The sequence below is a fragment of the Lethenteron reissneri genome, chromosome 55 (genome assembly GCF_015708825.2).
Source record: "Lethenteron reissneri isolate LAM-NWPU_2019-01 chromosome 55, ASM1570882v1, whole genome shotgun sequence".
Lineage (NCBI taxonomy): Eukaryota > Metazoa > Chordata > Hyperoartia > Petromyzontiformes > Petromyzontidae > Lethenteron > Lethenteron reissneri.
Window position 1 is genome coordinate 1,592,700 of NC_083833.1, and position 12,154 is coordinate 1,604,853.

Genomic DNA, 12,154 nt, shown 5'->3' on the forward strand with positions numbered 1-12,154 from the left:
AGTACCGATGGTCAAGCAACCTCCACATCCAGCAGTGGACTGACATAGGGCTGTTAATTACCGCAGCATGCATTGCAATGGCAAAAGAGAAACAATGAGTTCGGGGTGTACAAGACAAACAGCCCTAACCCAAAACTAGCCAGCCAGCCAAATCATCTCGCCAGCTTGGCCACATTGGCCCTATACCGGTGTTGTTCACTACTTTTCAGAAGGGGAGGGCACTTTCGCCGATAAGACATCATCAGTGTGAGAGACGCCACACATTTTAAACCGTTGAGAGTTTGACAGCAGCACTATAATTATGGGGGGGTGTCTCACATGTTGTGCCTGGCTGTCGCCTGATGAAACGAGTTGTAATTATCTTCTTGGTTCTTTCGGTAAAGTCACGTAGAAGGGAAATAATAAAATACTAAAAATGTTTACATAATTAAATAATTCTCACGACGTTTCGGCCACAACGCAAGCAGCCGTCCTCAGGTGAAGAACAGGTCTGTCGGGAAGACAGCGTCAGACGCACGTGGTTCGCTGGCAAGGACAACTATCCCCCCCGTCGCCGCCCTCGTTTAGCCAATCAGCGATTGTTGGGTGCAAGTGCTGTCACTGCTGTAGAGACCGGCGCAGCGAACAGCCGCTCGCTCCCCACACTGGCGATGTTCACGCATCCCACCGGGGGGGGGGGGGGGGGGGGTGCCGTGCTCGTTTAAGGCCGAAGTCGACCCCAGGAGAGAGGCCAAGCAACCGTCCCAAGACTCATACTCTTAGGTTTTTTCGGTAAAGTCACGTAGGTAAAAATAAATAAATTATAAATAATAAAAATAAATAATAGAAATAATAATAGAAATAAAATAATAAATCACGACGTTTCGGAGGTAACACAAGTCTCCGTCATCAGGTGGGACCGTCACAGCTAGATTTACTGTATCAAGTGAGGCAAAACTCCAAGAGACAAGCTCTTAAATACAAGTTAAGGGGGGGAGGAGGGGGGGCTTATTTGAATGTGGCAGCCAATGAATGGAGCGTGTTGGGTCTCAAGACTCGACATTCGTCACCGCCGCACGCGACCCCGCGAGCGCCGAGTCGAACTCCGGTCGTCCCGGGGACGGAGGGGGGGTCGTGGCGGCGCCGAGACAGGCACGGTGAGCTAGGTTCGAAAGAGGGCGAGGGGCGGACGTCCAAACGACGGCGAACACATCAAACGATGAACGCAACTAATGGATGGGCGGCGCTGCGATGCCGTGGGTGGGTGAGACCCCATCGGCCGTTGTCTACGAGCGCTATCGGCGGCGCAGATGGCTTTGGATGCGGTCCAGGGAAACAGGTGGCCGGTTCCGATAACGCGAGAGATGCCTCTCCCGAGAGGGCATGAGCGAGAGACGCACGGCACGGCACGGCATGCACGCGAGGTTTTAAGCTCCAAATTCCCCCGGGGTCATCCAGTTCCCTGAACGCACAGACACAACGCACGCGGCGGGCACACTGGTGATGATACAAACCAATACCGCCGCAATCCTGCACAGCTGCCTGTCTGCTCACCGCTCACGCCACCGCACATCCGATTAGCGCGGTTTGGCTGCGTACGGTGCGAAAGAAGTTCAGCGTGCGTCCGTACGCACGTGTGCACTCCGACTCGCTCGGTAACCGAGGTGTAGGCAGATATGCGAAAGTAGCGGATATGTGAACATACGGCTGTCACTCATTTCCCATTCGTCATCGTCATTTACGGTCATCAATTTCACTTTCGCCGAATTCACGCGTTACAGATTCGCCACCCTTTGCTTCCTCTCATTCATTTCATTCACCCCCATCTCCACCATTACATTCATTCTGTATGCACCCTTCTTAATTCTCCATAAAGCGCCTTGGTGAAGGCGCTATATGAATTACGTTCAGATCAGGTCGATAGAACATGACAGTTGCACCGTGAACAAATACTGCGCTGGGATGTGGACAGTTAATTGGTCAGGGCTGATACGTGACGTACTGTGCTGCAGTGGCAATTTCATATGACGAGATTAGGTTGAGGATATGCATCGGTGGAGGTTAATCAGCGCTGCATAGGAATGTGGAATTCCCACCACCGAATTGGAGAGGGGCATTGGGACACTATGAGACAACGCATCACCGTAGGGGTCGTGCTTTTTTCAAATTAATTTGATGAGAACTTCTGAACGCAGTGCACGGTGCCCCAACGCAGAATATCCCTGGGTTGGGTCTTCCACGAAATCCACGGTCCACTCTAAACCGCATCCACTGCACAAACCATGGCAGACGCGGATACCCGATCATGCACAAATGGAAAATTAAAAAGCATCCAGTATGCGACTGTGGTCATCCCGAACAGACCGTACAATCCACAAATACGTTGGAGATGTCACGGCGATACACTCTGCTGACACGGTTGTCTGGCTTGACCACCTGAATGTGAAACTGCATCTGTTGCTCTGTCTACATGGGCGCCGCGGTGACGAGATGTTAACTCCCTCGCCTGGTATGCAGAAGGTCGTGGGTTCTATTCCGACCCCGATGCCTGTCTATTTGGAGTTTGGGTGACTTTCTCCCCATGGTCGCGTGGATTTTTCTTCGGGTCCTCCGAGTTTTTGCCTCCACATTTAGAATCAACAGCACGCGTTTCGAGTATTTGGCTGCTAGAAATGTCCACACGATGATAGCCCCCACTTCGTCGAGCTATCGTTTGTGATAGGTCGCTTCTGGAAAAAAAAGAGCTACACATTGAGGCTTACCTGTTAAAATAAAAACAAAATTGTTTTAAGTCAGGCCACCGACCAACGAGGCAGAGCTACCCAACTCGTGGCCTTCACGCTCGCGTCGCACTGGGAGGGAGTTGGCAGTGAACGAGGAGAATCGGCGTGGGGGGGGGTAGTGCTGGATGAAGCTAGTGCGGGGCCTGTAGCATCTGTTATAAAGGGACCCAAATAACAAAAAAACACTAAAATATGAACGCACATGCATATTTACTTGCATAGTAAAGAAATATTTTTTTATTCGCTATACAGCCAGAAAATACAAGAAATCGCTAACCTTAAACACCCAGTCGTTCATAAAAGTTGAAGGCGGTATAGTACTATAGTAGTCGAGCAAGTGCAGAATCACTGAATCGGAATTGATAGCTTGAAAGCATTTAGCGCGGGGCCCGTAGCTACTACATATGCAGTAGTAGCTACTACTACACGTGTAGTAGTAGCTACTACATGTGTAGCTAGTAGTAGCTACTACTACATATGTAGTAGTAGCTACTACATATGTAGTAGCTACTACTACATATGTAGTAGCTACTACATATGGCGCTACTTTTGCTACTAGGATCATCCGGCATTCGGGGGGGAGCAATATTGGAGATGGCGAAGGGCCCCTCACTCTCGGGGCCGCGCCGCTAACCGAGGCCGAGCGCGGCTCTTGAAAAGTACGCGGGGCCGACGGATGGGGGTGAGCCCCTGCTGCCTCCGCCGTTGAGCCTCCCAGAAACGTAGCCAGGCGGCTTCTGAAAAAGAGCCACATTGCTCAGGGGGCCTTACCTGCTGGTAAAATAAAATGTTTAGTTTTAGTTTGCATCAGCCGTACGAAAGAAGAAGACGAAGACTGTGGGCACGGCGGGGCCTGCGAAGGCACAGGTGGCCCACGGCTCTTTCTCGCGCAGCTCAAGTGCGGCAGGCAGGTCGCAGGCCCGTCGTGGAGTCCAGCTAGCGAGGGACCGACTTTCAAGACAGAGGACACGGCAGACGATGTCAGGAGAGCTACCTGAAAGTTTATTTTATTGCCAGAAATGTAGCAGTTTTGCATATGCACCATACATTCTGTCTGCTCACACACACACACAAATGTTGCACTCTAGAGGCTGATTAGTAAGTTTGGTATCACCAGAACATACGTATAATTGTGCACGTGTACGACTTCTCAAACCATACTAAGATTGTGTTCGTATCTGCTAAACAGCGGCGTGCACATGAATTAGTGACAAACGGTTAATATGTATAAACACAAAAAAAAATAAACAAATATATTTAACTGAACTCGGTAAAGATGTTAGTTTTGCTCTAAACGTAATATTAACAACAACTTAAAACGTGTTAGTTTGTTAAAACGTGGGGTTACTTGCCAGAAGTAGCAATCTCACGGGCTAACAGTCTTGCCTGATTTTGTCTCTGCGTGCATGTCTACAACTTACTGTGTGTCTCATTGTGCTAACTGTACGCATGGATCATCCTCTTTAAAGGTTCACCACCACAACGCTGAGCGTTCCTCCGCGCGAACGTAAACCGCGTTGGTGGCACTCGTGCGGACACCGTTACCCCTTTTCCCACACTGGGATATATCTGAACCGAGCCAGCACGGGGCCCCAGCACGGTACAGGTCTGTTTTCCACTGGCCGTCTCCCCCGTGCCGCCCTCGCGAGACATCCCGAGTCTGACTCTCGAGGCCACGCGGCGGCGGTGGCTGACGGCGACGTTCGCACGGCGATGATGGAAGCATCACCGCTCGGCGTATGGCGCCCGGTACCTTCTGAGACCGTGCCGGGCTCGCTCGGCACGGCGCCCGAAGTGGCTCGGTTTGTCCGGTGGGAAAAAAAAAGGCGGACCGTAATTGGCATGCAACCGAGATATAAAATAGATTCATCCACAACAACAAAAAATACGCTGACGAGGAGTCTCAAACACCAGTTGTTGTTTTTGTTTGGTTGTTGTTCCCTTTTGCAAATTGCAGATTTGTTTGCGCTTATCGGTGTGATGCAATGCGATGTATTTCCCTTTGAAACACTCGTAGCGAGCAGAGTGCCAGGTGGAATCACAGTCTCTCCCGCGGACGACAACGTCGCAGAAACTACTTGTGACGCTACTTGAATAAGTCGCTTTATCCGCCCCACGTCGCGTGAAGCCGAATTTACGTGGAAACCAAATGTAATATGATGTTTTTTTGTGCCTGTGTTGGCAGCCGGGCTGAGGCCACCGACTCGTTACGCTTGAGAGCCGTGGTTTAATCACGGGCGGATGCTGGCTTAGTGCTCCGACAACCCAACCCACCCGGATCAGCCGACACGACCTGGATTTCCAATGTGCAAAAAGTAATTCTGCGCCTCGCTGGAGGATCGTGGATTTACGCGGTAGTAGATTAACTCGCGGGTTTTGTCCGATCGACGTGAAACTGAAATCACATTTTTAAGTCCGTCAGCCAATTGGGCCCTCCAGACCAATGCATCGGGTTCCATTTTTTTTTTACCACGTGTCAAGATTCACCGCAAAGTGTCACACCTAACTTGCATGCGTCGTTATCAGCAGCAGAAGTAGCCATGGTCAATCCACTGCCGGATGAAGGCCTCGCAAAGGCCGTCACCGTATCTCAGAGTAATATAATAACAACCACTAGCACGTATAAATTTTTTTTACTTTATAATGCAGAGTAGTGCACACTCGGCGGATGCTGTAAATGTGGCCGGTAGCTGGTCAGCTGCACACCGTGACACTAGAGAATCCCTGCATGGAGCGGCTTGGACCCCGGGACAAGGGAGGTTTTTGTTCTCATGGAAAACGAGCACGCCCCAAGAACGACCCTTACTCGCGAAAGCGCCGTTCCCTCTCATCGGCGAGCCGCTCTCCCCTGCTGTCGCACCCACCGCATGCGAGTGGCCATCCGAGGGCAATCTGGGCGTTGAAATGAACGATGGTCGCCTCACCATTGTAACCACATTTGCCAGTAGAAAAATGATAATTGTTTTTTTTACCCTTTTATCTGGCAACAAAACTGACACCTTTTTTTTACAAGGAGTCATGTTTGCATAGACCACAATACCTGCAGTCGGAATGCAAACAAAAAAACATAACTCTGATAATGTATGCACTGTCCTTGAAGTTGATTGGTCCACACCCGAGACAGCTTTCCATAGAGCCTAGTCTCACATGGTGTTGGACCAGATGACGCCAAAAGGCGCACAACTCAAAGACAATGCACCATCAGAGTATGAGAGCTCGGGGTAAGGCTCGCCTCGTTCTTGGAAGATGATTTCTCGCGGGCGTGCGAACCGCTAGAAATCGCGGAAGATTTTGCATCGTCTGGCTCCCGTGCGGTTTCGATCGTTTCACTTCGGTTTTTGTTGCATTGGCCGTTGTTGTTGTCGAACGCCGCCGTCTCTCGTGAACGCACAGCAACACGTAACGTTACCCTGGTGATTGGCCGGAGCATGCCCGCCCTACGATCATTATACGGCCGATCATAACAATCGGACGCCGACGATGAGAATTGAATTACTGTAAAAGCTGAAGGGTGCTCGGAGAAAGACGCGAAGGGGGAGATGCGATGCTCGTGGTGACACTGGGAGACGGCTTGGATGTGCACATGGATCAGGGAGCAAAACACAAATCGGAGACGTCAACTCGGGGAGACGTTGACTTTTACGTGAGAAGTGGCCTTGGGCAGGACGCGTCGCTAGAAGGTGTTGATGGCCGGTGGAAGAGACGGGTGAAAGGGGATCGTGGCCGAAAGAAACGACACAATCAAGGGGGGGGGGAGCATAATATAGTTTTGGGTTAGATCGCGTAAATATAAATGTGTCGTTAAATCCACCACCACCCGACACAGCCAATTAGTAAGGTTATTCACGTAAACAGAACGTGCCAATTCGTTACTAGTACAGCAACACCGGTGTGTTGGAGAGCAAATCCACAACATTTACAATCTGAGTACGACGTTTCGTCAGTAATTACAGCTTACTTCATCAGGCGAAGTCAAATTTTCGGAAAAATCCTCCCGTTTCGTTCCTTAAATAGAGCGGTAGATGTGATGACGTCACTTGTGAGCCCTTCACGTGCGAAGTATGGGGGTATGGGGGGAGGGGGGTATTAATGAATGCATATAAGTTACAATGGGTATCCATTGCTGGTTGGGTTATTCACATGAATATGGTAGCGAAAGCCGACGTGTCGAAAATGGGGAGGGGGGCTCACCGCGGAGACGGAGCAATGAGGGCAGTTCGCGTGCAAGAGCGGGGACACAAATGGACCAGGTGGGTGTTGGCAACAGAAATAACGAGGCGTTTTTTTTTATCTCTCTCTCTTAGAATTCGGTAAAAACTCAAAAAAACTAAATATCTGCAAGCGCCGCAATGCACGTTGGACATTGTGAAACATTGTGAAACAAGGGGAAATAAAATGAAAGTACTGATCGAATCACGCGACGAGGGTTAACGTCAACATAACTGCAGTACAACGAACCTAACGTTAGTATTTTGTTCTGGTGAAGATACAAAAAACGGCGTTACCTGCTACCACGTTGATTCCTGTTATTGTTACGGAGGACGCAACTCCAAAATCAAATGCCCACCGTGCCTCGCTCACGTATGTTTGTTGAACTTCTTTTGCACCATACAAAGCCAACCACGCCAATCAGAGGTGCGGAGGAAGGCCAGCAAACTAAAAAAAATACGCTCCAAGACCAATTTCCCTGCAACTGTCCACGTGTAAAGCCTCGGGATTGATTACAAGATTATTATAATTTAAAGTTACAGCCAAGTGTGTCATTAATGGACCCGGGTGACACCACCACCACCAACAGCCATGGTCTATCCACTGCAGGATGAAGGCCTCCCCAAGCCGCCACCTCTAAACGACACTGCGATGTCGAGTATCCATCCAGCCAGCGCGCGCACTCACCGTGCCCACGATAGCGCGCTTGACCGTAATTTTCTTCACTATTGAATATTTGTTTTTGTAATCTAGGACGCTTCAAACTCAAACTTAATGTCTCGAAACAGACTGGGAAAACTCGCGGTATGCAGCGGCGAGAGAAGAGCTGCCCGTTGTTTTTACGTCCGCGGCATCTTTCTCTTCATCCTTCAAATTCTTCTTCAACGAGTCGCGTGCGTTGTCGAGGTTAACCCAGCAAAACACGCAACGTTCAGCCAACGTTGGCCCGACGTTCCACGCGATGAACGTGCTATGGGTTAAGTCGCCTAAATATAAACGGGTCGTCAAGCAGGCACCACCACCTGACAGGGCCAATTCGCAAGGTTGTTACGTAAACAAAACGCGCCAATTAGCTGCGACTTCAGATAACGACGGCGTTGTTGGTGAGCAAAAACCCACAACGTTTACAATTTGAGTACCGTGACCTTCCGCCGGTGATCGCAACCAGCTTCATCAGGCGAGAATTGCGAAGGAAATGCTTCCGCTGCCACGTGCACTCGGAGGGACGAGGCTCGCGATGACAAGATTCAACGTCTTCGCCAAGCCCCGCGATGACACCGGCGTGGTGAAGTATGGTCAAACAACCTCCCCCCTCCCTCCCTCCCACCCCCAACACTCCCTATGACCGATTTCAATTTAGCTCACAGCTGTGTTATGCTTGCGAGCAGCTGACCCCAGCTGTCTGTCACGTCCACAATCAAAAGTCCCGTCTGCCCCCCGGGCTTGGACAACTGTCTGAAAATGTTTACCGACGGGGATTTTTTTTTTCTCTCTCTTCTTGTTCTCAAGCTTCGTTATTATTCACAACCGTTTACACGGAACGCATTTTTGCTATTTTAGTCTCTGGGTGTGCGTGCGTGCGTGCGGTGTGTGCGCGAGCATGTGCGTTAGTGAATATAGACGACGTTTTAAACGTTTTACATGAAAAAAAAATGCTTACGACGCAAACTCACTGCGGGTTACAACTCGATGACTCCAGTGTTGTGCGTGTCCATTATACAAAGTTATTATTTGATAGCATTGCTAAAGATACCTGAATCGTACGCCACTACATGTGATCACCATAGGCTCCGTGGTGTGTCACTCTTTACTGCCATTATACAACACGGTTTAAAGGTGCGAAGTTTCTGTTTCGGCGGACCTAACGCAAGGACTAAGCAGGTTCATTAAACGAACAATAAAAAAGGATTTATTTATTTTCACTGTCCGGGCAGTAGAGGAAAAGAAAAATATTGACGTTTTGCTAAATTGGCCCTTTGTTCATGGCTTTTTTTTATAAAATGTGTGTGTGTGTTAACAGAGAGGGAGGTTTTCAAAGACATTGGGATGGATGAGTGGAGGCTGGGAGCTTACGGCCAACTTCACCACCGGAGTTTCAGGACAAATGAAGAGTTCGCCAAATATGGACCGCAACCGGTTGCAGAGACCTCCACATACAAGCAATTGAGTTGCACGCAACAGAGTCGCACAACCTATCGGTCAGGTGCGGCAGACCCCGGCTGTACGCACCGTGCGACGCAATCTGCATACTTGGTCCAGGAATGCCTTCAGAATGCTTCACGTGCTGAGCACTAGTCCGCACTGTCATAAATTATCTCCAGTCTGACATCATCCAGCGTGAATCTCCACTCATCCCGACTGTACTGTCGGTGCCTCGTCACGCGAGTTCGGTTCCCTAACAGGGCGGCGCTCACCCCTCGCGTTGAGAATTAAACCGGTAAACTAAAACCATTTCTTTTTATTTTATCAGGAAAGGCCCCATTGAGCTACGTGGCTCTTTTTTCAGAAGCGAACCGGCCACAGGTGAGAGCCCAACGCAGTGGCGAATCATCATCATCATCATCACCACGTGGAAATGTGTCGCAGCCAAATACTATGAACGCGTGACGTTGATTCTAAACGTGGAGGGAAAAACCGGAGGGCCCAGAGAAAAATCCACGCGACCATGGGGAGAACACTCACGCTCCAAATATATAGCAGGCGTCAGGATTGGGATCAAACCCACGACCTCCTGTATACCTGGCGAGGTCGTTAACATCTCCTAGCCGCCGTGGCTCACGGGGGCGGCTACCGTCAACTTGAGGTGGTGGTCATTCGGTCGAAACGTCAACATCTCTCTTTCCCCTCTCGTAAATATTGTTTATGAAAAAAAAATCCTTGCTAAAGTTTTTAATACCCCGTTATTCATTCTAACAGTATTATATATACACAGCAGTTGAAATTTAGATTCCTATGCTGCCATTAAGCAGTTCTAAAATGGCCTCCAATGACACGCCGTGCCATCGCCTCTGCTCAGCACGCCCAATAACCGCCCTGACCACGGGGCCACACGGTGCTCTCGCATCGCGGAGGGATGACTATCGAGGGTGCAGGCGGTGCAACTGTTCCGGGCGGGGGGGGGGGGGGGTCTCTCGCCTTGCACCACCGGAGGGGGCTTTAGGCGCCTGGGCTACGCAGAGAGGGAACGCCGGGCAGGGGAAATGGAGGCGGGGGGGGGGCGAGGGAATTCCATTTCATTCCTTACACCGGTGCCAAGCGTGCCACACCCCATTACCCTGTGGATGGTTCGTGCCGACACCGCTCTGTGTATTTGTAGACGCGGGCGCCAAACCCAGCTGTCGTGCAACGCCCAGGCTACAGCCGTAGTGACGCGTGGTTAGGGGGTGCGGCAATTCTCCCCATGCGCCCCCCCCCCCCATCCAAGTCGCGATCCGGTGGGACGTCGCTATTCGGGGGTCGCGATGTTACCTGCAGTGGCCTCTTGCAGCTTCAGGGGCACAGATGAACTCGTTACGCGTATCGGCGGCCGCGATCTATCCCGCGGCTGGATGAAGACCTCCCGCCCAATTTAACGCGCCGGTAAACAACCAGCTAGATGTCAACTAGAAAGCCAACCGCAGCGAGCCTTTCACATCACCATCCCTTAACCCCGCGGGCACGTGAGCTGTCCTCCAAGCTAACGGGCGATTTGCTCCCTCCCAAAAGAAAAACTCCAGCGGTAAATTTCCGGGTCGTGCCACTCGTTGTCCTGAATGGCGTCCGGTCGTTTCGGTTCACGCGCCCCCACGTTTTGGAGCAGTTCCTGCGAAAGCTCCCGGCGGCACGCGGAGGCGAAACGTCGGAACACCGTGACCGGCACGACCCGGAAACACGACGGAGAGCTGCAACAGCAGCGCGGCCGCAGAGGGAAACAAAAAAAAACGACGCAAGTGGCGTTACTCTGAGCAGACGTTACGCGGCCCATTTACTGCGACCAAACGTTTCGCCGAAATCATGTGTGCAGCACTGTAATTAGCTTGATTGGGTTTTCCCAGCCGCGAGACCACACGTGCCCCATTACCAGGCGTGTGTATTTTCGGGCACAAGAATCTCAGTGCTTAAATCATCACGGGTTCCAGTTCGTCCTTGCTGCACCGGGTACGGGAAGGAAAACAGCACCCTCAACATTTGTCCCTGGGAATCCTAGGCAAGTGCACTAAACTCGTTTAGACGGGACCCCACGTCTACGACAGCAATCGTCAGGCAGTCAAAAAATAAAAAAACGCACCAAAAGCAACATTCGGCATGTTGCCTTCCCATTAGTGTAGGCCCAACCACTTCACAGGGCTTCCGACAGAAGCGGCGGTGCCACGCGCCGGTGGCACGGGGCGGTGGCACGTGACGGTGGCACGCGACGATGCCACGCATCATGCACCGCTCACAGCGTGTCGGCTCAGCCGTTGCCCTTGGGGCCAGCGGAGGGAGGTTCCTTGAGAATGGCCTCACCAGGGCATGCCACCAGGCCTGGTGGCTTTCCCTGGATCGCCCCCCTTGTTGTTGTTGTTGAGGAGGGCAGCTGTCCTGGAAAAATCTCTGGGGCAGAAGTCCCAGTTTTTGTCATTTGCGTAAGACTCTGCACTTATACGAAGCTCAGCCCCTCTTCCGCTACTGTGAGATATTCTATATCCTGACCATGATGTGTCCTTGGTGGGTTTTTTTGTGGCCCAGGAGGTGGCAACCCTAGGCCCCACGGACGGATGGGATTAGCGTGCACGCACACGCAAGCGCGCGTGCGCACGCGCGTCTCCCTGGAAAGGCAATTACTCTCGTCCCTCTGCTCTTGTCCAGCGCTGGGAATGTTAACCCCCCCCCACCCCCCTCGCAGTATGGCTGTCACGTGTTGTTTACGTAGCGGCACAGTATTTACATTCGTTTGAAACGAAGCGTACACCTTCGTGCGTGTCTGCGTGCGCGCGCTAAGCCATTCCATTTTGGTTTCAGCAACGCAGGTTCCAGCGGACCGAGTGAATTCTCTGCGAGAGCCCAACGAACGTCACTGTGCGCTTGCCGTCTGGCTGCGCCCCCCCCCACCCCCGTGTGTGTGCTCCTGAATCGATAGATAGTAACATTCATGTCATCTTGTTTCTAGGAAAATATCTCAATTAAAAATTACGCTCGGGGAAAAGAAAAAAAGAAGAAAAAAA